At 41.2% G+C, this 26,359-nt stretch overlaps 1 long non-coding RNA gene across 1 annotated transcript in view; it reads right to left on the bottom strand.

Moving 5' to 3' along the window:
* LOC122407140 (uncharacterized) overlaps nt 1-23,609 on the bottom strand; it is an 85,924-nt gene extending 62,315 nt beyond the window's left edge. Inside the window, exon 1 of the long non-coding RNA XR_006260148.1 lies at nt 23,050-23,609. This is a non-coding gene — a long non-coding RNA (uncharacterized lncRNA). The remainder of the gene's footprint in view (nt 1-23,049) is intronic.
* Nucleotides 23,610-26,359: the final 2,750 nt, after the last annotated feature.

Genomic DNA, 26,359 nt, shown 5'->3' with positions numbered 1-26,359 from the left:
AGCGCCACGGTGGCCGGGGTCAGTACTAAGCGGACCCCAGCCTGCCCCAGCCAAATGCGCCCATATGGCCTGTTGTTCCATGTAAATCTATGTTCTCTGCCTGTACATTCGCATGATACACTCGTTTTTTTTCAAAATATTCGAATACGTGCACGTCGCCGATGCAATATTCGTGGTTACACGTGTCGGTACGACATGCGCATCGCTGAATCAAGAGACAGTTACATCATTTGTGGTCTTGAAATTTTTATTACCTCTGGTACGAACATAAATTGATATTTATGTGGCCCTACCATCATTCTGTATGTGCAGTTTTGGTAGTCCCAGATAGAATAATCCATAGAAACGTAGTGTATTATGCAACTCAACTGAATCGGTACTGGTTACATAAATAAAAATAAAAAAAAAAAAAACATACGCATTTCGAAAAAAGAAACGTTCATCATTGAAACTACTTTCGAATCACCAGAAATTCACAGATTCCAATCAATCGGGTTGATAAAATTTATAAGGCGGGAATGCTACTGTTGCGATTAGATAATCAGCAGTCAGTAATAATCAATCTAGCAGTTATTAAGGGCCTCATCTCGCGTGGCAGCCGAATTTTTTGGAGTTTTTTGCCATTTTTTTGCGGCGAGGAAAAAACATAGACTTTTGAAATTTGAAGGGTTTGTTTGATGGTATTTCAACTCTATGACAGAATTTTTTAACTCTGATAACTTGGGTAGATTCGGTGTAAAACTGCTCCACAGGAACCCACGATTCCCGGGGATTGGTTTATCTGGGATAATAAAACCAAAGAGCGCTTTGATTCGTAAAGCAGTGGCCATCGCCTGAACTAAAATCATCGAGAAGTATTAAAAATTGAAGGATTCTCGCGCTTCGAAAGATTTTTGAAAATTTGTCTTCCGAAGCGTGAACATTTTTTCTTCGCCTCAAAAAAATCGCGAAAAACCCCACAAAATTCGGCTGCCGCGCGCAATGAACCCCTTAAAATAGAACGCAAAATCTTGTTTAAAACGTAATAAAACCAAGAAAAAATCAATTGCGACTGCGCTGAATCGCAACTTTTTCAATTGATAACTTTTTACTTTTTCCGGGATTGTAAAGAATACATTTTCTATTTTACCGACGAAAAGTTTGACTTGCCCATTGCTCGAGGTAAATATGTGCGCGCACCGAAAAAAATTGTTCAACTGCCGGACTCTCGACGATTTCAGACAATCGTACCATCTCTTTGTGGCGCAACAAGAGTCTAAAACTTCTTTCATAAAAGTCGTGAATTTCATCGCGAATATCTCTGCTTCTCGATATTCGCTGTAAATACCTCTAAAAGCAACGTGTGTATAAACCCGAAATGGAACGGTAAGCTGCCTCCCGTCGACGCTCGCGGGGTTGAATATTCTGAACGACAACTGGACACGAAATATAGGCGTTGATTAATGCGCTTTGTGTGGTTAACTGGGAGAACGTAACGTTGAATACGCCAATTCCCTTGTTTCTCTCAGATCTCTCGCGAGATCGAAGTTTTAGGGCTTTGAATGAGGAAAATTTATAGATAACGGGGAGGCTCGATTAATGGTCAGCCTTGTATACGAGCAGGTTGTAAATTTAACACATTTCGAACAGCAGGTTTCGTGCTTGTACAGAAAATCCAGCGATATTGTTGCTCTTTGATTTTTCCATACAAAATACCGATAACAAACATTTCATTTTCATCATCCTGTTATTACGGCCGACGAACGAACGAAAAATCGGAAAAGTTGGTCGTGAAAATTGATAGAGAATTCTTGTCGCAAGTACTGGGTATGCAGCGTAACGAGTTCACGAATCTCAACGTCATTTCACCTCTGATAATGTCACTTTGAATATGGCGTACTCTCTTTGAACGTCCCATAGGACTTATATTCGGTCATCGTACATAATTAATTTTAATACTAGCGAAAAGACATCGTTACGAAGATATAAGATACAGACGATCGCGAGCGACGGAGAGACGTTCGTCTAATGGAGCTCGCGTGTTATGTAACCTTAGTTGAGGCTCTTTGCTTCTCAATAAGTTCTATACCTATATCGATGCGAAAGCAGCTACGTGCTGTCTCTCGAGGTCTACAACGTCCGTCTCGTTAGGGTGACGTAAAGATTGGGGATGAAGCGACGTTCGGGGCTAGAGAATATGAGAAGAAAGTTAGGGAGCGAAAGATTTTGACACGAGGAAAAGAGCGCATGTACGTGTGCGGGTATGTGCGAGAGCGAAGCTGGCAAGAGAGAGAGAGAGAAAATGGAAGGCACGTGAAAGGGGGAAAGGAACAAAATACTGCTCGAATTTTTTTTAATTTTAAGGAGACTTTTCAGGGAAGAGAAAAAGATGCAGGAAACTCGAGCATCATTTCGCAGCATCTGCTCGATTTCTTTACTCACTCTTTTGTCGTCTTAGTCTCTTGCCAGCAGAACTACGACTTCGAAACATTAATTGTCTACCTTCTACGCAAGGTAGTCCGGAAACTTGACATTTCTTCGCAAATTTACTTGCATGAAAGTAACGAGAGAAGGCTGTGTATATTTATAAAAAATTTAACACCTCTCTATTTTTTCCAGCTTTATTCAAATGATTTGGAATTCTGAGGACACAAAGGACTCGCAGAGAATGACGGAAGCAGAGCTCCCCGGTTTTTTTTCTCGTCTATTGTCACTCAAATTTGGTTGACAAATAAAAATATCCAGTTGTGGATTCGCACAAATCCAACTTTTATTCAGTTCGGATTAATTGCTGGGATTGCCAAAAACAACATTCGTAACTTCTTTTCGTGCCAGTCCGGCTCTCTCGCTTGAAATGTTTATCCGCCACGTACCGGGTCCTTGCGAAAATATATACTCAGTGAGACTACTGGAATACATACGTCCCTTCGATGCAGGGCAAAAAATGCTTACAGAAAATGAAGTCCTCCAAAAAGGGACTTTGAGTGTCGGTCCTAGCAGATTTCAAGAGGAAATTCATTACTCTGAACGAGATTTTATAAATTTGTCAAACCGGATAAAAATGGCAGCACGAAAAGTGGCTGACTAACGATGAAAAGGTTCGTATCGGGAGTCTCGATACGATTCGTAAAAAATTTTTGTGTTTGTACAATTCATGTAATTTGTTAAAACGATATTTCCTGACTATTTCATCCCATAACGAATCATTCGTAGCGATCTCAAAAAAAAACTGAACAAATGCTGAACGTTTCCGTGCTGTAAGTTAGTCTCATATAAATTTTCTGTCGATGAAAAATCGCTTTTTCCTCTCCCAATTACTTCTTTTTATTGAACTACCACGACATGAAAATCCTCAAAGTTATTGAGCTAATGAGAAAAACGCTGAGAGAATAGACGATGCGAAAAGTTTTTTGATCAATTTAATCGAACTCCCGTCCAAGCGTGTCAAATAACCAACGACTCGTGCCGACTACGAAAAGGTTGATTTGGGAAAATGCGAAGAATATCAATTCGTCATTTCATTCACAATCCTCTTTATTCTCCTCATATTTACTTTTATTGCTTAATGGATTTTTTGTTATTCCGAATTATTTTACCATCAAATCGAGTGTTTACCAATTATCGAGTCTCAATTCATTACCGAATAAAATTGCGTTGCAGGCCCCCCACGAGCTTCACGAATAAACAGAAAGTATTTGTGTTACCGCAATTTCGTAATTTTCCCAATTTTATCAACCAAGAAACCCCAATGGCCAGCGCGTTGAAGTTTCCCTCGTAAAAGTGCAGCTTTCCTCCTTCAAACACGAGAAGCAGAAGAAGAAACAGATGCACAAATAAAGAAGAGACGTATGGCAGGAGAGAGAAGGGAGACGAAAAGAATGATCACAACCGTCGAGACCTCTGGTTAATTAAAACTTTTCGCATATATCCGAGGCTGGTACTTTAGAGGAAAGTACATGGTAAACGTCTCGGACGAGGTTATAAGAGAGAACGCGCGGGCATGTATCGCGCTGTAACCGCTCAGTGATATATGTTGCGCAGACCTCTCACCGGTGGAAGTAGTACGAAAGGACGAGTGGTCGGCCATGCGCCGACACAGCGTTTGGAACGAGAATTTGGGAAAGGAGGAGCACGACAGAGAGCGAGAAAGGGAGAAAGGTTAAGGCTCGGTAACAGCTCTCTGTACAGGGCTCGGAGCTGCCTCGAAATGAGGTTAAACGAGAAATGAGAAAAGGAGAGAAAGGAGCTCGAGCCCTTTGCCGCGTCATCGCTCTTCAAAAAGTGATGAAATAGAAACGATTTTTCACAGCTAGTCATTGCATTGTGGCAATAATATCAAGAAGAAGAAATCACGCCCATCAATTATACGGAGCGCACCCATTCAATTATCGTTTACGAAAAAAATGAAAAAAAAAAAAAAACGAAAAAAACCATTTTTCGGTAGAATTTATTTTATGAGAGAATTCCAGATGAGAATTGCAGAAAACAAACTTTCGACCTCTTTCTCTTCCATAAAGGTCCTCGGTCGATTCCACTGATACTCGTACACATCGTGAGAAAACGAGTGCGAAGAACAGAAGGGAAAAATGGGAAGAAAAAAAGCGGGCCAGTAAGTACGCGAGGGACCATTGGCGACGACGACGTCGCCGACGGGAAGGAATCAATTACTTAAGAGATATAGCTCGACCAATACATCTATGTATCACATATTTATACATATATATGCCCACGCCCACTCGTTCCCGAAGTCTCAATCGCGAACCATCGCCCTACTCGATTGGATCGAGCAACCGAAAAATTGTCAAGCATTTTCCGCAAACTACGCCGAGCCACCGGCTCCACAGCGGCGATGACCTATCAACCAACCTTCCCCTCTCCGGCCACATCGATTCCCTCAGGGAAAAGTCTTTAACCAGGATTCCGTTCCGCAAACTCGATTCCTACTTCCCGAAGCTAATTTTCACTATCTACAGCTTTTTTCAATCTACTAGTTGGCTCGATCAATTGAGTAAAGCTTCCGATATGTTGGTGTGTGTATACAATTCCATCAGAGACCAATACACTAGAGCCTAATTAACTGACAAGCTTCACGTATGCAAGCCCGTTTTATATACTTCTGAAATTCCCATTAGAATATGCTCAACAGCTTTATTTAGTTTTTGTGGATTTCCAACATTTTTTTCCACTGAAGAGTTTCAGTAAAACATTTTAAAAATGGTCCTCCGATCGATTGATTCTGGGCTGGAAGAGTGAATGGAAAATGCTTGAACTATAGAAAAAGCTCGTTTCTCAAGTTGTCTCAATTGATGGACTGAATTTTGTTGAAAATAAGAATTTTGTGTCTTGTTTTTCTTCTTTCACGATTTCTCAAACAACGTACTACTGCATACTTCACCGTTAGCCTTTAGAATATTCTCCATCAGACGAAATTCAATTCATTTTGGATTCAACGAGCTCGCAGCGCTGCTCTGGCTCCATAACATCGCCTGGCTCACGATGAAAATCGCGTTTTCCGTTCGCATTATTGTACATTACTCATCACTGTTGAAAATTAGTTTTCTCCTGAAAATGTTGCGAGAATATATACGGTATTCGCAATAATTAGTTTCGTGCGTAAGCGTATTAAGCACGCTTTTCAACATCGAAATTCTACTGCGATTCATCACCTTCCCTAAGTAGCTACGTTACGGAGTTACATTATTACATTCTTTCCTGCAATAACGTTGTAGTCAAAGTTATGGAAACTCGAGGCTTTTGTCTTACGGGAATTCCGGTTATAAACACACGTTCAGAAAAATCTCTTTATGCACAAGCTCCTGTAACACTGAATCCTCCTCAACAAACTCGTTCCTTCAATTGTGGCTTTGATGCTCCGAGTCCAAAACGCCTTGAAAAAATTGATTGGCTGAGAAAGTTGAAAAACCCTTACAAAGATGTTTCCGAATGTGTAACGTAAAAATCAACTATTAAGAGTAAACGAGAATTGAGTAAACGATGATGATAAAAAATCCCTCAAGGAAAATCACAATCTTCCACATAGACAGCATGTTCGAACTTATATAAATCGTCGAAAATTATTTTTTCATTGAGAAAGAGTAAAAATACTTGAGTGAATCCACGTGACCATCGATTAATGAACGTGCAGAAATAATCTCGTAGCCCATTTCGCCAAGCCCTGTAAATCTGTCAGATTCTTCATTTATTACGCCCTACCCAGAGCCACCTTTTCTTTACAAATGCGAAAAGATTGACTCATCAAAATCCAACGATATACTTTTGCTGTATGTAAGGTTGAAAAAATATTGTGCTTCTTGTTACTCTCCGAAGCATGAGATTTCAGAAAAGGAAAAGGGCTGACGAACCCTCCCTTTTCTTCGCTATTAATCGAGATGTTCCCCCCTTCTTCATGACCTCCCCCCCCCCCCCGTCTTCTTTCCGGCTCTTTAGTTAGTGAAACAGTCCAGTGGCAAAGCTTATACGTTTTCTGAGAGAAGAAACGGAACAGCGGAAAAGAAGTAATGAAAGGAGAAGGAACAAAGCCAATTTGCTAGATTAAGGATCGAAAATGGTAGTGGTTGTAAGGAAAAGAGTTTGAAAAAAGGATCTCACATTTGTGCGTTACAGTTTCATAGACGAAAATCAATGCCCCCGATGAACGAGCTTTGATCTTGTTCTAAATCAGAAGTAAAGATAACAAAAAAAAACACACGAATAAACGTTCACCCAAAACTGTCCAAGTGGACCGGGGCTGATTTGGTAATTGCCGAGAAAAATCCCAAGCCGAATGAAAACCATTCGTCGAGTCTTGTCCAGAGTCAACGCAAATGTGCATCAATATAGCAGAATGAAAAGCGGGTTGGTAAAGAATGGGTCGAATTTTTCGTTGGTCGCAAGTTAAGCAAAACTTGCATCCTGTCACAGCGGGGTAGACGAATTCTCGAGGGTTGTAGATAAACTTGGTCCAAGATTCACTTTGCCATCCAAGACTTTAGTGTTGTTATAGCAACACCGCAACTGCGTTCGTGTGTGTTTCACAAGTACGAAACAGGGAGAAAAGCACAGAAATAGAGAGTCGTAGGAAGAGAGCCATGGACGTGAGTTGCAAGAGTACACGCAACAAAGGTCGGCACGAAGAGAGAACAGAAGGAAATATGAAACCGGTTTCGGTTAAGCCAAGAGCTTAAGCTCTTCCAACGAGAATACGAAGTGTCACATGCAGAGCTGGCAAGAAAGGAAGAAATACAGTCAACCGAAGGAAAGCCCGAGAGAGAGACGAAGAGACAGCGTCAAGTAGGGGCAATAGTTATCCTAGCAAATCCTAGAATTGCTCAAGGTCTTGGAACACATTTTGTCACTGAGTCTCGAGCATCCATTGCACGATTCAAAATGAGAATACTTCTTTCTTACCAGGCGGCAACACTACACATATGTCGATAAAAGTTGAGCAAACGAGGACCAATGGACGTGTCATCAATGCGAAACTCTAACGATCCCTTGGCTTGATGCTAATATTTGCTCTGATTCATTTAATCGTGGAGCGACGGGACAGGACAATGTTGAAATTTTCAATCAAGGATGCGACACACAGGAAGCTTTTCAGGAAATAATTGAGGGGATCGGATCAGAAATCGATTGTTTAAATCGAACACAATTTGACGTAAAAAATGGAAAAGAAAAAGGATAGAAGAAAAATTAGACTTCCAGGGGCCGTCAGAATCCAAAAGGCAATAGAATTACTCAAACCAATATAATGGACCGAAAGGAGAGCACGTTCGTGTGTTTCAGTAATGAGAAAACTTTCGATTCTATCGGCTTTTGAACCTCTGCGGACTTTCCCGGGCCTGAAGAGAGGTTGAGAATTCGTGATAGAGGAGGAGGAACAAAACGTGTCGTGGTCCCTTTTCCAATGAGGGGGTAGCAAATTGGAACGAATAAAGAACCGAAGAAAATTAGATCTCGAATTTTACCTCCTCTCTCTCTCAATCTTTTTCTTTCTCTTACTTTTTTGTGAACATTTTGAAGAATGATTACAGCCACTGTCCCTTCGAGGGTACCATCAAGGTCAGCATGACGCCCCTCAAGACTGAAACTCTGAGCGAAGCTTCTACATTTCGATCCATGATTTATTGCCGAGTAATAACCGCCACTTTCCACGCCAGGAAGAGCGAACAACTTTTCAAATTTGTTTTATTACGTACGCGTGGCTTTTTTAAACCCTCCTTTCCGAACAAGAGACGCGACGTGGCAAAGAAAAAAGTGAGAACTTTTTTCGGCTAACTTTTCACAAAAGTAATACCTTTATCGTAAGTGCTTTCCAAATGGCTTTCGAGTGAAGGTTTAAATTCGTTTTTGAGGGGTGATGATAAAAGTGTTCGTACCAATATATAGACGACAAATTCAACACGTCGTAACAACAGCGTCTTGAATCTCAAAGTGCCTAAACGAACATCTCTGGTTTTGCCTGCCATTAATATCTCCGTTTCCTCACCTCCAATCATTTTTTTCTTTCGTTTATTCACAGTTTTCCTTCTCCGTTTGACAAAAGATATTCGAACCTCGAACGAAAATAATCCTCCCCAACGTCAAGTTCCAAATTCGCAAAAAGAATAATTCATTTTTCATTGAAAAAATGGCGTCACGTTTAACGTTCATCTCCATGCCAGATACGATGAGTTTTCATCTTTGAAGGGCCAATCATATAATTCCGGATTCAACGATATTTCAAGAATGCCAATCCCTTTTGTCCCCTTGCCCAGAAGTACATGCGACTGAATAAATGTATTTATTAAAAAAACATATCGAGAAGAAAAGAGAGTAGAAAATTCAATGGTTAGAAACACTCGTCGTAGGAATTGCGCGATATGAGACTACCGGGTTGATAAGCGGTGTGCCCTTCCAACCGCGAGAGAAGAGTGATATAGCTATCAGGACGCGGTCGATAAGCGTCGGGACGCCCAACCGAGAGCAGGCTACGAACAGATCGGAAACTGCAAAGAGTGTTTGTGTCAGCGTGTGTGTGTGTGTGTGCATGCATGGATTGTCCTTGTGAGCTGCAGACCGTCAAATATATACTTATACAAAGGTGTGCAGCTCACAAGTTGAACGAATGTGTGTTCGTGTGTGTGTGTGTGCACGCGCGTGTGTGTGAACATATACAGGACCAAGAGCTCGTACGTGAACAAGCCTCACGACTTTCACGCTCATGTTGGCAACAACTACGATAGTCCGGAAGTGGACAGCTGTGGTAATAGCCTCGATGTTATACTCGTTGGCTCGTAGAATCCACTCGGAGTGTGTTTGAAAGAAAGAGAGAGAGAGAGAGAGAGAATCAGAGGATGACAAAGATAGCGCCAGGAAGACAGGAACGGGGGTGAGAGGGAGAAAAAGAGAGAAGGATAGACATGGAGATAAAACTATCCCTTCGGTGCCTACCTCGACATCGCACCAAACCCAGTAACACACCGCCGAAACTTTGAGACAGAATATAAATGGACGCTGAAAATTCGTAAGCACATACACCAAGTCCACTTTAACCATCGATAGCACATGAGCATTTGTATATCTTTAGAAATAACGAGTTGAAAAAAATATGCTTCTGCACTTCAGTACTTTTGCTACGTCTGAAGCCCCACGATGGAGATTTGAAAAAGAAGAAAGCCCAAAAATGGTCATATTCGAGTACAGGAGGGTACGACAGGACTTGAGCTGGCTTTTTCAATTCAATGTCGAGCCGCCACCGCGTCACTTGATCCCTGATATAAATATACTAAAAAATAAAAATATAGGGAACGTTCTGATATAAAAAAAAATCGCAAAAAAGATGAAACTGCTAAAAGTTATGCGATAATAACTATAAACCTCTGTTTCACTTGTTTCAGCTCCCAATCGAAAACGGTCGACGATGCTAAAGATTTCGGAGTCCAGTGTACGACTCGGCGGGCAAACAAAAATAATCGAAAGATGAAACATTGACGAGTCGTAACTGCTTTCTGATTGGTTGTGAGAGCTTTTGAAAAATGTTGCTGTCTATAGAATTTGGGTTTGAATGGAATCTGTGTTTTATAGAAATCCGTATGCTGCTCTGTATATAAGCATAAATAAATATGATCGACGTTCTGCTCGTTATTTTTCTCTCTTTTTCCCTCGAATGCGCATCTCCTCGATACGGAGCAACTGAGGGGAGCCAAGTCCGAAGTATTCGATCGATTTGTTCACGTATATATTATTGAATTGATCCTATTAAGAGGATATAAAGAATGAAATGGATGGGAAGCTCCCGCTTCGGCAGAAAAAAGAAGAGAAAAATAAGACATCATCTCTCTTTCTCTGTATCGATATATTTATACACTCTGCACGGACAATAATGACCTGGATATCCGAATTTTTGAGGTTTTTCGAGGCCGTGTAATCGCCGTTACTTTCTTCGCAGTTTGACGCTTGAATAACGATCTGGAAATTGTCAAATCGATTAAACCAAATCATCAAACCGGAACATACACTGGGGAAAAAAAAATGTTGATTCAGTAGCAATTGATGTTATTGGAAGAGTTTTTTTCATTTAAGTGCAATGAGAAAATGAATCTGCAGTTTGGTCTAAAACTATTTTATTCGTTTAATGATATTTAACCTCGCGACGATCATACATTTCATTGGCACCCCGTAATGCCACATTTCGTTGTTCCAATGACTCGTTTCCTCAGTGTACCAAAATAGTTCTACCGAAATTTCATTCGGACGAGGCTTCATTAACGAAAATAATATTCGGGAACAAATGACGTAATGTATTCCATTCCTGCACGTGGATATTTCCCGAATTTTTATTAAATCCATTTATCTCGAAGTCTCAATGCTTTGGCTCCCTCCTTCCGCTCTCGCATTCTTCGCGTTCGCTCCCCAAGGGCAAAATGCGCTCATGCAGTCGGGTTAAGTCTCGGATGAACGTCAAACGTGTTTTCCCCGTTTGGCGAACAAAGAGGAGATGGAAAAGGTAGAATTCGTGTGTTCCCGCGCACCCGCGCTCGCGCGGAGGGCGCCCCTGTGTGTGCGTGCGTGTATAGACCTACGGGAAAAAGACAGGGAGCAAACAGACGATGAACTTTCTCTCGAAAAGTTTGAAAACGTGCAGCTGGGCGATGAGAAATATATACATGTATATACGAGGCTGTATATACACTTCTTATGTACAAGTTTTTATTCTGACTTCGGGATCTCTCGCCCCCGGCGACTTTGCCGATGCCTCGAGAAAACTCGCTACTTCTCTCCGACGACTTCCTCCATTCTCCCATCCCGTCTCTAGCACAAGCCCCGAGCTCCATCTTCATAGGTTTACCTATATACGACGCTTTCCCGATCGCAATAAATTTCCTACTTCTCCGCCAAAACCATTTTCACCATTGTCTGTGGACTGGGAGAAAAAAACGAGAGAGAGAGGGAGCTGTAAAGTAAAATTGTACGAGCATAAATCCCGATAAAGAGAAAGACGTCTACGCTGACGAGGAAAATCGTAGGAACGGTCATATCGTCAGCTGGACACACTTTTCAGGATATACCTCCGACCATAAAAACTCTCGTACACGCCGACGAAAACTGTCGACTAATAGCGCTATCGATAGTAAAAAGAACAGATAATAGTTCCTTCGGATAACCACAACAATGAAAATGTACGAGAACGCAATTCCCCCACGCCTGCCTGGCAGACGATCTGTAGTGAAATTATAACAAAAAACTCTCGTTCTTCGTTCTCTGTCTCAATAAAACTACGAATCATATTTGTTTAATTCTCACACCGGGTCGAGATCGTTTGGAAAATGGAAATTTAAAAAGTACGAATGCAAATGTCACATCGTGAAACTTGAGATTCATCATGCAGCACGTAATTTTGCATTGATATTAATATTTTTCTCAAGTACTAAAATATTTCATACTCAAAAAGTTTCAGTTACTAAAAGAAAATAGAACACTGGTTTTACTAGTGCGAAGCAGCGACTCAAGCTGATTCATACTCGTATCCCAAGCTCTGTGGACAATAAGAGGAAAAGAAGAGGGAAAGGGAAATAAAGAGAGGATGGTAACAGCCAGGGGCATCTAACGTGGAAGAGGAGAAGAGAAAAAGCTTCGGCTACCCTACTCGACGGAGGAAGTTAGTTAACCGGCTGGGTCCGTCAATTCGATCAAAAAGCTATCAAGCTTTTCTCGATGAATGGCCGAGGGTTATGAGCCAGGAAACGTGGCATAGCACATGACCTGGCTTGATGCACGACGCTGGTTTCTTGTGTCCCGTACTGTCGATGAATCTGCGGCGTGCGATGGGGAGACAAGAATGAGAAAAAGGGTAAAAAGAGAGTAGAAAAGATCCGATGTAACGAAGGATATTATTACGGCGAGAAAATAATGAGAGCTTTGGCAAGACAGGTGAAGATACAGCTTCTGAAAATATGAGCACGGTACAGAAACAAACGAGGGTCTAAAAGAGACTGAAAAACGAAAAAGTCATTTCGACAAATAAATCAAAGCAAAAGAAATTTCTTATTGACTGTACCCTCAAAAAAATGGTCTTGATGAAATCAAACTTTTCAGGGTAAAAGAACCACTGATAACACGTAATAAAAATATCTCACGAGATCATCCAGCAACAACAAAAATATCGTTTGAACTTCTTAACCTCACAGCTTTCCATAATTTCCATAATCTTAACGAATTGAGAAATAATCCTGAGGAGTTTATCAACATACAAGGCTGCTTGTTCAGAAGACGATCTCTTGCATAAAGAGATCTCAAAGGCATTATTAATTACTGATCTTCAGAACCCGGTCGAATTTAGAATAGGAGTGAGAAAAGGGTCCATCCGGAGACCCGGAAATTTCGGAACAATGAAGAGAACCAGCCCGACAGAATAGACGAGCTCAGACACTAACGAGGTGTGAGGAAGTCTGGAGATGCTGGAACATGACGCTGGGTTCAGGCTTTAATCTATGACGGGTCAAGCTCCATGTCGCTTCCTTCTTGTCTATCGGAAAGTACGTGTACACCCATACGCACAGACCCAAGCAGACATGCATCATCAGCCAGACTTGAAGGTATCACTCAGCGGTTAATTGCGCAACTGGCGTTGCGCATTAATCAAGCAATGCACGTAGCCCGTGAAGATGGTAAATGCAGCAGCAGCCGGAAAATTATACCGGGTCAAATCGGGGTACTCGAGTAATTACGAAAACTGTTTTTGTGTTTTCATCGATTTTTTCGAAACCAACAAAACACAGATTTTCTCCAGAGCTTCTATTTTTTCAAATTTTATTCTATTTTTAAAAATTTTACTTTTTTCTCATTCTCAAAGAGGAAAAAGTATTTCGACAAAATTCTCTACATCTCCATCTGTTCAAACTACACTTTGTACAACACACAAAGATTTTAAAGAGACTAGTTGGTTAAAAAAAAGAAATTTCAAGTGAAACAAATTCCACAAACCCCGACGAAGAATTTTTTTTTAATTGAAAAAATTTCAGCACATTCCTTCGTTTTTGAGAGTAAGAAATCGACGAAGCTTCTCATAATTCTAAAAACTCCAAATTTCCTTAGTTTTGCCCCGGACTCCCCTGTATAAATTTCTGCAGCGTGAGTTGCAGCACTGTCAGGATGCACAGGGGCGTTAGTCCACGGACGCTACCACCGGATGGCGTCCCAGTCGAGAGGAATATCAGAAGTCAGATGAGGGAGGCTGGAGATAGAAAGAACGAGATGGGAATGACACTGATGTTGAGTCGTCACGAGCCAAATGGTCTCGCAGCCAGGCGCCGAACCTATACATGCATAATACAGTCTATATAATCGAGAGGATACGCATGCAGAATTCACCAATATTCCAGTTGCCTCGGTTTGTAATATTGGAGCGTTATTGGAGCTCTCGGTTCAGCGTTACACCTTCGACTATCTTCTTCTTCTTCTTCTTCTTCTTCTTCTTCTTCTTCTTCTTCTTCTTCTTCTTCTTCTTCTTCTTCTTGTTCATACGAGTTAAGCTGGTCGTGCGAAATCATACGAGTTTCTCCTCTATGTACGTGTGCTTGTCGTTCGTGTTTGGGTATAAAAGAGCATGTACAATGTATGAATGAATGTGTGATATGCATGGATGAATCGTGTAGCCGATCTGACGAGATAGGCATAGCAGCACTGATATCCTCGCACTTCGTTCATTCTCATACTCAACTTTACATCTCCTGGTGATGGATTCATCTCTCATATTTGCGTCTTTCCTTCACACGCCATTCTGTAACTACCCGAGAATTCTCTTCCTGCCGGTTGTTACGAGCGTAAATCGAATGTGCAAGACTTCACAGGAACCGTGTTCACCGGAGGTCATTATGGAAATAATTGAACTACAAAGCAATATATTTATGGATTCATTCAGTGTGGACAATAATTGAACGATACAATTTAGAGAGTAAATCAAGAGACACGCCCAAGTTCTGCTGCACTGTTGCACTTATTTTCTCATATCACGAGGACTATTGTCCTATACAAGGACGTCCTCGCTCGAAGAGTTAATTGAAGGAAACCTTGTGTCAAAATGGGCGAACACCGAGTCTGCATTACGCGTGTATTACATGCACTTTGGGTAGAATGTGTTCTCGTGGATGCTTGTTACGATTACAGTTAGTGGCTCGCACGGATGCAACGCGAGCGTCTCTCTATGACACCGGAAATCCCAGATCATGATATTATACTGATACAGTGGTATTCGCAGTACAGTAACGCTTCTATTAGTCATGTTATATAACGAGTTATACATGCTTGTAGCGGTGACCTCTATAGGATACCTCTTTCGACGTCTCTCAAGCCAACCACAACACCCACACAACTCGAAACTAGCAACCTGCCACTGTGGCCAAATCCACAACTTTTAATCCTCTCGCCACCACATGGAGGACCTCGTGATGCCCCTGTGGTACTATTCCAAGTGGAATAGGCCGGTGTTTGTCAGACTCAGTGTGGATAACGCTCTCGGCATTTACTTTTATATCCTTCCATACTCGTCTACATACATCAAACTAGCTCGGTTTAACGGAATTGTGCAAATCACGCGAGTTCTCAATCTATAAATAATCGAATCTATTCCAAAAATCATATTCGACTCTCCCCGATACAAAGCTAAACGGATTTGTGTTTTTCGTTCGTTCTATCATGATGCTGTCATCTCAATATCAGTGTTCTTTTACCATTTCATAATCAAGTTGAGAAAAAGTTTGTTTTTCATCAATCTGGTCATGGGTGTAGATTCAAATGGACAGGAGATCGCTTTTAACGTGAGTAGGAGAAAATTGGGGGTTTTTTTGTCAAAAATCGTTTGAATAAAATATTGAATGAAAAGGAATGAAATATGTAATCGATAGAGTTTCAATTATGGAAAAAAAGAAGCTCGATTTCTACAAGGGTAAAATGGTTACTTGCCTCAAAAAGCTGATTGAACCAACCAAAAGCAGTTCGCTCATAAATCTGCCTGACTGAAATCTATTCGTCATGAGTGATTATCAGAAAGGAAACACATTAGCAGCGCGAGAGTCGTGGCGCGTCATTTACTCTGTGAAATAACCAAACATCACGGACGACTAATCAAATTACACAGGACGATTGCACCTGGCTTGTGATTATTTCCTTTCTGATAATCATATATGACAAATCAATTTTACTCATGATGGTTTAACGAGAACCAACTGATTTCTATCTGCAGAGATAACAATTTCGAGCTTTTCGAACGACGCTCAGCCACTTGAGACCGCATTTTGACTTCAACCTTTAAGAGGGTGTAGCTAATTATTCAACAATAGGAAACTGTAATTTTATCGTCACCCAACTGACCAAGTTTCCATTAAACACTTTGAAGATTGACTGGATTGAACAGCAAGAGTTAAATTTTGGCGTTTGTGTGTGTGTGTGTGTGTGTGTGTCTTCAGAAGACATCGAAAGATGGACTACGGAAATGGAAAGATCGTACGACACATTAAGTGGATGATGGGTAAAAATAATGCCACGTTTCCCGAAGGCTATGCGACTTGCTATTTTTATGCAGCCTCTCTTCACGTGTAAACCTCTTTTCACTGGCACTCCAGTATTTTCCGATACTCGCCGACCACAACTCGAGGGACTTGTTACTTTAAGAAACATTAAATATGCCAAAGAGCATATGGGCGGAAAGACGACGCTATACGACGAAGTAAACGACATAATGTGAAACGTCACAGTGATTGGCAATATGAGAATCCTTTGCTGCCTGTTCCCGTCACTGTTTCATTGCTATGGTTACGTTAATGAAGTTTCAAGAGCCAAACGATACGAGCTGCAGGTGTGAACGATTCCGCTTTCCTTCGAATCGAACCTCGTGGCCTTTACCCAACTTTTTTGATCTTCCCATAATCGCGAATTGACTGATAAAATTTTCTTTTTTTTCTAAACGAAAAAAAAATAAAGAATTTAAAAATAATTATGCAAATCATGAATTAAAACCCCGTTTTGCCACACTCAGATGTAAATCAGGCGAAACTCTCCTTGATGCGCCAAAGACTGCACATTTAATCTCATCGTCGATCCGCTAGCGACGTAGGAGATAAATATGCGAAATTTTTGTGCTCTACCTGTGGGCACTTGTACGATCCGACATAAATTTTCCCAAACGAGACAGAGTTATGGAGCAAGCTCGGAGCCTTCGAGCTTCCACGTCTATTTGCGGTTGTGGTTTTCGTACCGGTACTCTGAACAAGATGGAAAGTTATGGTAAAGAAGATAGCAACGTGAAAAAAGAGAATCAGGAAACCGGACAGTTCCTCGAAATGTATTCGAAATGAAGCACCGATAAATTATGTTTGTCTGAAATATCTTCCAACTGTCTTCCAAAATCAACTTACACGATACAAAGAAATAACAAAATTTCTCAAAACTTTAGAAATTCTCTAAAAACGAACATTTTCAGATGGATTCAAAGAATTCTCTCACATTTTTCTTCATCTTTCGTCCGCACGAAAACGCAGAATAAAAAAAAAGCACTTCATTCAGAAACATCACGACTCAACATAAAAAAAAGTTTTGTGCTACGAGAATTTATTTCTTTGTTTTCATCCCCATAAAAATTATCACGACCTCTTTACCACGTTACAAGGAACAAGAACAATGAGATATTTTTAGTATGGTAACGGTTCCCACAAAGCGATACGAAACGTTATGGAAAATATTTAATCTCCGTTTCGCTGAATTTCAAGTATTCGAATAGATTCCACGGGTCTCGGAGAACAAAACAAGTAAAGGAGGGCCTTTCGTCAGCTGTTTCGGAGCTTGCCAAAACTCGAGGGCTGTGGTCGATTAAATCAAAATACTCCAGTGGGTGTTTTTTCATTTTACATTTGACACGATGTCACAGGTATACCATGTGCGAGGCTTCGCGGTTAGAAAGAGGAAAAAGACGGTGAAGCTTCGTGCCCCAAAGTATAAAACTTCATCACCCGAGTGTGTTGCGTCCTAGATAAACCCCCAGGAGAAATCACTCGTGTCGTTGGTCGGTTGAGACCGTCCATGCGAGAGGAATAAGCGAGATCAACATTCAGTAACTTCGAAGAAATAGTATTTTTCTCGAAGGAATTGTTACAGATTTCCAGTCTCACGAACCACTGTTTGTAAGCTTGCGCGGACTTGACTCCGAACGAAACGTTCCGTGCACTTCGGCTGGAAATGATAAAACGCGAGTATTCATTTCCGAAAATACTTTCCGCATGACGAAGTTTTTTTTTCATCTTTGGAATCGAATTCAAACTATAACCCTTCAATTTCATGGATCTTCTTTTCATCATTTCCATTAATTTTTCGTATGAGATTCTCCAGAAAAACCTGCCAGACATGACAATAATAAGAGTGAACAAAGAAAACTCAATTTCCAGTCATCAACCGCTGGAATTCACGAACTATTTCCACGGTCGTTCGAACGACTCAGTTCATTATTTTACCGAAAAATATAATTTCGAAATTTGGATCAGTTGCTAACTCAACGCCACAAAAAATCTCAGTGATTCAAATTCGAAGAAAGAGTGATCGTTCGTATCGTAAGTGCTCCGAATATAAGCAATTCGAAATGCACGCTCGTTCAGGGGAAACAAAATACCCACTTGTCCGACAACGCTATCAAAATCCGGAGGCAAGTAAAACCGAATTTTTGATAACCTTAAAAACATTGGCGTTCCTGCGAAAAATCATTTCGTATCGATAGTAATCGAGTGATTTAAAATCTGATCTACTTAACCTGAAATCTGATTTGGAGTTTGAAGAACCGATTGAATTTCCCTATTCGAGATGAAAAACGAAACATACTAGTGGGACTTTTGCTTCATGAACCAAGAAATTTAAAGCCCTCCGAATGATCCTCCCCGTTTCATTGTGCTCGAGAGTAGAGCGCTTCATCTGATCCTACGAGAATTGCATCGGCAGAGTCAATGCCCTCGAACTTCGGGTCGATATCTCGGAAAAGTCCGTCTGATCGAGGAAAGAGCCACGTCCCTGTTTCATCTCATATCTCTTTTCGTCCCTCTTATTCTCGTGGCTCTTATATACCCTGGCTACTGCGTAGTTAAGCATTCACCTGATCCCTGAATATTGGGAACTCGGATCGTGCCGGTAGTCGCGTCAAAGCCGTCGCACACACGGCCACCGTTGTGTGAAAACAGCTAAGAAAAAAAAGGGAGAAAAAAAAGGAAAAAGGAAGCCGGAGAGAGGAAGAGAGAAAGAGTGGAGAACTCCAATGAACTTATTCAGTTGGCTTCTCTTTAGAGCTACTTTTAATACGACATTATAATAAAACTATACGGAGATCTGATCGAAAAAGTGAGCCCACGGATATGCAACGTAACGCGCACGTGTATGAACAATATAAATGAGCTTTTTTATGACGAGGGGAGCAAGATTCCCCAATATGGGAGGTTCTGACGTTCGACTCCATTTTTACTGGTTTCCTTATTCATGACGTGAAAAATTTATTTCTCTTATAAAATTCCAAAGCATCGCGCATACTATCCAACGATATTAACCCTTAGTGTGCATCTGGGGTCAGGTTGACCCCAAAATTTTTTTCTCACACGAATAGCATTTACAGATGAGCATCTCACAAGTAAAACCCCCAATATTAAGAAATCGTTATCCCCTCTCTAAAAGTAGGGAGCATAGCCAACTTCATACTCCAAAATAAATACTCTTTTTGGAACGGTTGCAAAGTGGACTATTTTTCCCTCAAAGCATGGTCCCTTGTCCGTAAAACTCTGCAAGGATTTTTTTCAAAACTCAAAATTTAATTTTTTACGAGAGATTTAACCGAAAAAGTGCTTTTTACGCGCACTATCAACTTTGAGCACGTTTTTGAACAATGAAAAAAGATTTTTTTGGAAATCCGACTTTGCAGCCTTAAAGTTGGATCAATTCACTGCACAGAGTGACTAAACCTTTTATTCCGAAAAGCGCATAGTTACCGAGATATTCGATGTCAAAAATGACCTGGGGTCAAAGTGACCCCATGTGCACGAAATGTCTCGCTGTGAAGGTGTGCACACCCTTAGGTCATCCACGAATTCGCATTCCAGTGCCGATATGATCTCAAAGTTGGATAACTGCCCTCGTTGCCCAATGTGAATTGAATAAAGTAACGGGAAAAGAGAAAATCGATCCGGGAAAACATTGGAGCGTTTCGCTCTTTAAATAAAACTTGCCACGTTCAAACTCATAGTGAAATGTCCCATATATTTATATATAGTTTTTGGGTATATAGGAATGAGAATTTAGGGGTGGTTGTGACACGGGAGGAGAGAGGAAGGAACGTCTGGAGCGCTCGCTCAAGGGGCAGAAGAATAGTGGGGAAAGAACATTTTCTCTTCCTTACTCGTTCACTCTCTTTCTCTCTCTCAATCCCTCTGTCGTCTGGCGAAAACCAACCTAACCTGATATTTACCTGAGCGACCTCGCGACAACGATTCCCGACCCTCGCATAGGCAACAAAACAACCGCTGACTTGCCCCTTGACGCATCCGCACATTTGCTTCTACTATCTCTCGAGTAAACATTGATGACGTAAATACTGCATTGAGAAATGAAGATTGAACCGCGTCGAACAATGACCGCGTTTTGCTCAATTTTTTTATCACCAAGAACAGATTGAAAATTCATTGAACAATAGATCGAAGGCGGGGCGAATCACGTAAATTTATGAAAAAGAAAATTAAACCGAAATTTCGAAATTGACAAATTGAAAGTTTTGAAAATTGATAAAATTGAAAAGCCACTTTGAGGAAACTTCCATCCTCGTCATTCATCGACAAATGATCAACATCATTTATCCACGAAAATTAAAAATCCCTTCAATTCCACTATCAAGAAATTCAAACTTTGTAAACCTGCCTGTCAAATTTTCATTAGGCATGCAAGGCCAAATTCGTCTTTGAGCGGTCATCCTAAGTGTGATGAAAAAGAAGAGCAATTTCAGAGCATTCAAAAGTTTGACTGCTAGTGTTTAGCACTGAGGCATTTCCAGTTATTAACAAACTCAAACGCAGACACTCATCCCCGCACTGTTATAAATCCAGTTAAACGAAGATCTCATTATTTCAATTTAAGATGATGGATCAGTCGGTAATCACACCTCGAATTTTTTAAATTGAAACTCTTTGACATCGTTCGTCCGATTAAAATAATAAAAATGTCATCGTACGCAGCACGATCGCAAAAATCCGATGACATTTTTATTTTTTCGATCAGACGAACGATGTGGAAAAATTTCCTTTTCAAAATTTACACCTATCTCTCTCGCACTCACGGTTGTGATTACCGACTGATCCATCATCTTAATAGAAAATCCAATAATTACCGACGAGTCAAAAATAACGTTGAACAAAAGCGCAAAAGGTAATAAGGAATCGAATGAAAAAATGCGCAGTTACGCGATACTTCCGAGCTGCTTTTTTCATGCCACGTTACTAGCCAGAACGCAAAAGGCATATCGAAAGCTCAGCAAACGTCGAGGGTGAAGACGAGACTCTGTATATATACATTTGCATGCATATTTATGTGTGTGACGCGCTCTCCCTCTCACTCTCTCTCCCTCTCTCTATATATATATAAATGGGCACATATACACACGTATGTATAACCGTTGGCCGAGGAAAGGTAGGCCATCGAAATCGATGGACCTCCGCGGCGACCTCGAGCCTTATAATACGCACACACACACACATACATATATACAAATATACCAAAGTACACAGATGTAACTGGCTCACGCTACGAGTAATATCTCGGGTTTCGTTCGTTCCGCGTTTGCTGCAACACACGTACAGAGACCGCGAACCTTTCGTCTTGCTGTCTCGCTATCTTTCTCATTCTCGATGTTATCGGAAGTGCCAAGAATGATAAAACGTTTCCCACCACCGAGTGTGTTGCTATTTTTCCGTGTCTCTCGCTCCAACTTTTTCCTTATTCTCGCTCAAGTTCCCAAATATTTCTTTATCGATATCCGACACATTTTCACCCTGTCATATTTGTGCTGTACTAATTACATCTTGTGACTGCACGATTCGGCGTTGCTCCGTACGCAGAATATCAATAGCCCAAAATCGATTTCGATCGGATATTTACATTTGGTTTTCGGAACTCAAACGAGTCGATTTGACATTGCGATGACTCTCGCATCCTGAGAATCCACTCAAACAGTCTCGAATGTTTACAGATTGATTAAAATTTTCATCGATGGACGTTGCGGTATCAATACCAACGCAACTGTGATTTCTATATTTAGGGATAGATTCTGTTTTTTTTTTTTTTTTTTAGAATATAATTCGAAATATCAAATCTTCACGCGCTGTCATACACCTATGATTTAGTAAACGTTTAAAAATCTTTCGACTCTTATGAAGTGGGATGTACTAGATTTTTCAAACGGGATTCTACAACGCTTTGGTTCAAAAAGAATTTAAAACAACTTGGATACACAGAAGGCAATTCAAGGCAAACTTAATGAATAAAAGACATTGGATTACAGGATTTCTTCCTCCCTCTTCAGATTCACGTCTCGGTGCGAACGAGGTCACACTCCGACTCATGCCCTGATACAGGTCAAATTTGACTTGACCTGTCTGCGACCTTGAACGAGGTTGATACTAGAAAGGACTATTGCAGCATTGAAAATTCATGAAAATGATCGCTCGAAATATCAGATAATCATAGGCTTATGTAGTGTTCAATGACCTTTGAAAACGAACTTTAAAAATCGGTTCGAACGACGAGTACAATGTGCCAAATTGACAATGATATTCTGTTGCAAACTCAAAATTGTTATACGGAAATATTGAATTGGAACCAAAAGCTCCAATCGTCTATTTCAACCAAAGAATTAATGAATTGAACGAGTTTTTCATCGACAGAAGCATCACCGTGTGGTTTCGTAATCAGAAAATCGACCACGGCGTTGCGTCACCAGTCCGATGTCTTGATAAAAAAAATTCCAGATTTTGTGCGAAAAGTCAGCTTCACAACAACCGCCAAAATAAAAAAAATAACCGAAGAAAATAAGCCCAAAATTTCAACCCAAACATCGTTTTTCGCAACTTCTTTTTCTTCGACCTAACCGTGCAAATGAAAAATACGCCTTCTCCGGTCACTCTCCTTCGGCAGAAATATAAAAATGTTTTAAAAAATCGTCTATTTACAAAAGCCTGGAAAAAATCGAGACTTATATAAGATTCAGAGACACGACGCAGGAGAATGTACGTCGTGTTTCTTTTCTCGTGAGTTGTATTTTGATCCTACGTCGAGGAGGGTTGTAGGATATACTTCTGTCATGTTTACTCGCTATGAGCTCGAAAATACATTTTCGTTGGCCGGGAAGTTTCGAAATATTTCGATACCAGGAAATATACGTTCGTATATTTCATATATGCGAATGTATGCATATACATTTATATACATACATATGTTCACACGCATGTACGTAGCAACATACGCTACTTATAGATTTACCGATATAACATATCGATACGAAGTATATACATTTTTTTGACTTACCTTGATACGCTGTGACAACAACTGTGCAGCAAACAGCAAAAGATGGGTCTCCTTCCTTGGTTTTCCTCTTCCTTGCGGAACTGTCTTCTACGTTTGGTGGGTTCTCTTGTACGAGTTGAGCAGCCCGTCGTTGGTTCGGCTCGTGTGTTTACTCGTTCGTTATTCAAAAAACTGTTCACGCCAGTATCGGTGTTTTCAAAGTCTCTCGTTCGTTTTCACCTGGAACTTTTGTTTTATTGTTTTTTTATGTGTACACATAAATTTGTTAGTACATCTGTGATCATGTATTTTTTTGTTTCTTATTATTTTCAAATATTCTCGATTTCGTACGTCCGGTACGTTTTTAACAAACTTGACCGCCGCCTCCTTTATCTCTCTTTCTTTCTCTCCCTTATTCCCTTCGTTTTTTTCTCTCTACTCAAAGCTGTTTTTGCTAGCACGAGAAGGAAGCTCGTTCGCCAATGACAAGAGGGAAAAGGGGTATTTTAAACGTGTTCGTTTTCTGACGTGCGTCTCGAGGAGAGATCGAAGTCTCGTGGCAAACGGTTGTGGACTGAGTGAACCCGAGTTCAGACTGAGCGGTGGAGGTTTTAGCCGCGGCGCCGGTGGCGCCGCGAGGGGGAGCGGAGAGCTTTCCATCGATCCGCGTACGGGGGGTTGAGGGTTTTGTACCGCCGCGCTTGGAGCGCGCGCGCTTCCATCATTTCTCTCCCTCAACCCCCCGCCCCGCCCCACCCCGCCGCTCCTCCCTCCCCACGCTGCTGTACTACTACCACCCTTCGCCCACCCTGGCCCCTCGCATACCCTCGCGCCCTCAGCCTCCCGCCAACAATTCAACGCGCGTACCGTACGGCAAAAACAGGCTAGCGGGGCTCGTAGGGGATAGCACCGCTTGCAGAACGCATCACTGTGTATTTACTACCACTACAAACCCAACAAAGATCTTCCTGCCCCTACCGTCGCTGCTGACGCTGACTACCACCACTGGCCCGGCTGCTGCTGCTGCTGCTGCTACCGCTGCTGCTGCTACTACGGACAAACGGCGCGGGAGCCGGGGCGAAGCGGAGACTGCGGAGTCGTGTCATGCCACTGCTCTGCCTGCAAGTCCCCAAGTTCGGCGCCGAAGAGGGCGGGGCGAAGAATCTACAAGCATAGTTTCTCCCTCATTATGTGAATCTGTATGTGTCTCAATGTAAATGTGTTTGAACGTATCTGTACGTCAACTCGCATATACACTTATATACATGGATTGTCACATCCCCCAAAGTTATCGTGAACGAAGAGAGGGAAGACGCAAATAGCCGAAATCTCAAAGTTCATTAAGAATTTTGGTTAAGTTCGAATAAATTTTTAATCGTGACTTGTACTATTTACCACAAATGATGTTAGTGTCGTTGATTGCATTTGCCAGTGCGGTAAACAGGTACGAAAATAAAATGAAAAATCTCGTTCGAACTTTGTTGCATGAGCAATTTCAATGCGTGGTTACTCTTTGAACGATAATTGTGAGAATTTAGTTCAAATGGGTGGAAATTCGTGGCGAGGATCTTCCGAACACGATTCAATGCACGAAAGCAACTCGCGTTGACTGCGAAGTTTCCCGCTCTTTTCTATCCGCTCTCAACCGACGCGGGAGTCGATTTTTATTAATTCCATAATCACAGAAAAACCAATAACCCCAATCGTCGCTGGTATGCGCGCCGAGTATTCGTAACCCTCTTTTTTCGTGGTTAGGTGTGGAGTACAACAGCCCGTGCGCGCGCGCTCCCCGTATACGTAGCACGCGACGTCGAGGACGCAAATAGTTTGGAATTTCCAATTAAATTTTAATCGTTTGTACAAAATTTTTAATGGAAAGCTCGATGAAGTTTTTTTCCTCCACGCGCAATATTTGATTTATGAAGGATTGAAGCCCCGTGAGATTGGAGCTGCCCAATTAATATTCATGCTGTTAGGGGGTGGCCGGGAGAGAAGAGAAGATAGTCAAATATATAATAATAATGATGGCGAACCGTCGTCACATGTTTGGGTATTGAACGGGACAGCGGAAAAAAAAAGTAGTTTATACTGGAACAAAAAATTTTTAATTACTCCACCCCGATTCATTGGCACCGAGTCCTGTAGAATGAAAATAAAAGAATGAAAATTCTTCTGCTTGTTCTACGAGGAGGAATTCTAAAATAAGACAAAAACCCATTTCCCTACGTCAATCCAATAAATACGAATAGCTCACGAAAATTCACCTTATAGATATTTGCCAGTGAACTTCAGCACAGTTATCGAAATATTCGGACAAAGTTCATGGTCTATTTTCAGGGATTCTCACTTCAGCATTTTATGAGTCTGATACGTCACGAGTCCCATGAAATTGAATATAAATCTTCCAGCACTTCGAACGCGCTTTTAAAAAATCTGGTCACTGAAAGAATGGAAGCATCGTTTTGTCGCGTTATGCAGGAAAGCTAACGTATTACAAAATTCCTACCAACACGATTAAGAAGTCACTGCCCAAAGCTTGTAATCCTGTAGCTAAATATTGTGCATAACAAAATGGCCATAAAACCGATCAAAGTAGATAACAGATAAATCTCCGTGTGAATGAAAATCGAAATTGTTTTGCGCGTTATGAACGACCAGCGAATTTCCCATATTAAAATTCCTATCTTCGTTGAACGAGCAAAAAACCGAATGAATTAAAAATGAAAAATTTGCGTGCGGCTGATACGAACCGCTTTTCGTCGCAGCAAATATACCTCGCTATGCCAATGACATGGAAATTTGATGAAAACGCTTCAATCTCTTTTCCAACAAATTAATAAGTCAGCGGCGTATTATTCGTCGGACAATTTTCAAAGGTTTGATCAAACAACGGCCGCACACTTGTCAACGATACACGTTCGCTCAATCGTGACAGAAGGGAAACAGAAGCAACATCAATACTTGCCAAACGCACTGACAAAGACAGAGAAAACTGACGGAAAGCTTTCTCAAGTAAAAGGACAAAAAATTGTCATTCACAAGTACATATTACACCGCGCATCAACGGAATATAAGAGCTGCAAATAGTGGAAGATGTCAGAGTCCAAGCTCCCAAACATCCACCAATGTCGAGTCGCGCTGAGATCGGAAATTACGTAATTTCCTAACGTTTCGCAGGACTAGACGTCGGTTAAAATCTGTACTCGAAGCTTTGTACCATTCAAGAAATACGTGTATACACTTTTGAGAAAAGGTTTCAGAACGGTACAGCAATGTGTACACACAGCATACGCAGAGTTTGTACGGCGAATCAATTACCACGTGAATTCCT

This window comes from Venturia canescens, chromosome 2, assembly GCF_019457755.1.
Source record: "Venturia canescens isolate UGA chromosome 2, ASM1945775v1, whole genome shotgun sequence".
Lineage (NCBI taxonomy): Eukaryota > Metazoa > Arthropoda > Insecta > Hymenoptera > Ichneumonidae > Venturia > Venturia canescens.
Note: the sequence above shows the minus strand (reverse complement) of the source record. Positions and strands in the feature narration are given on the sequence as shown.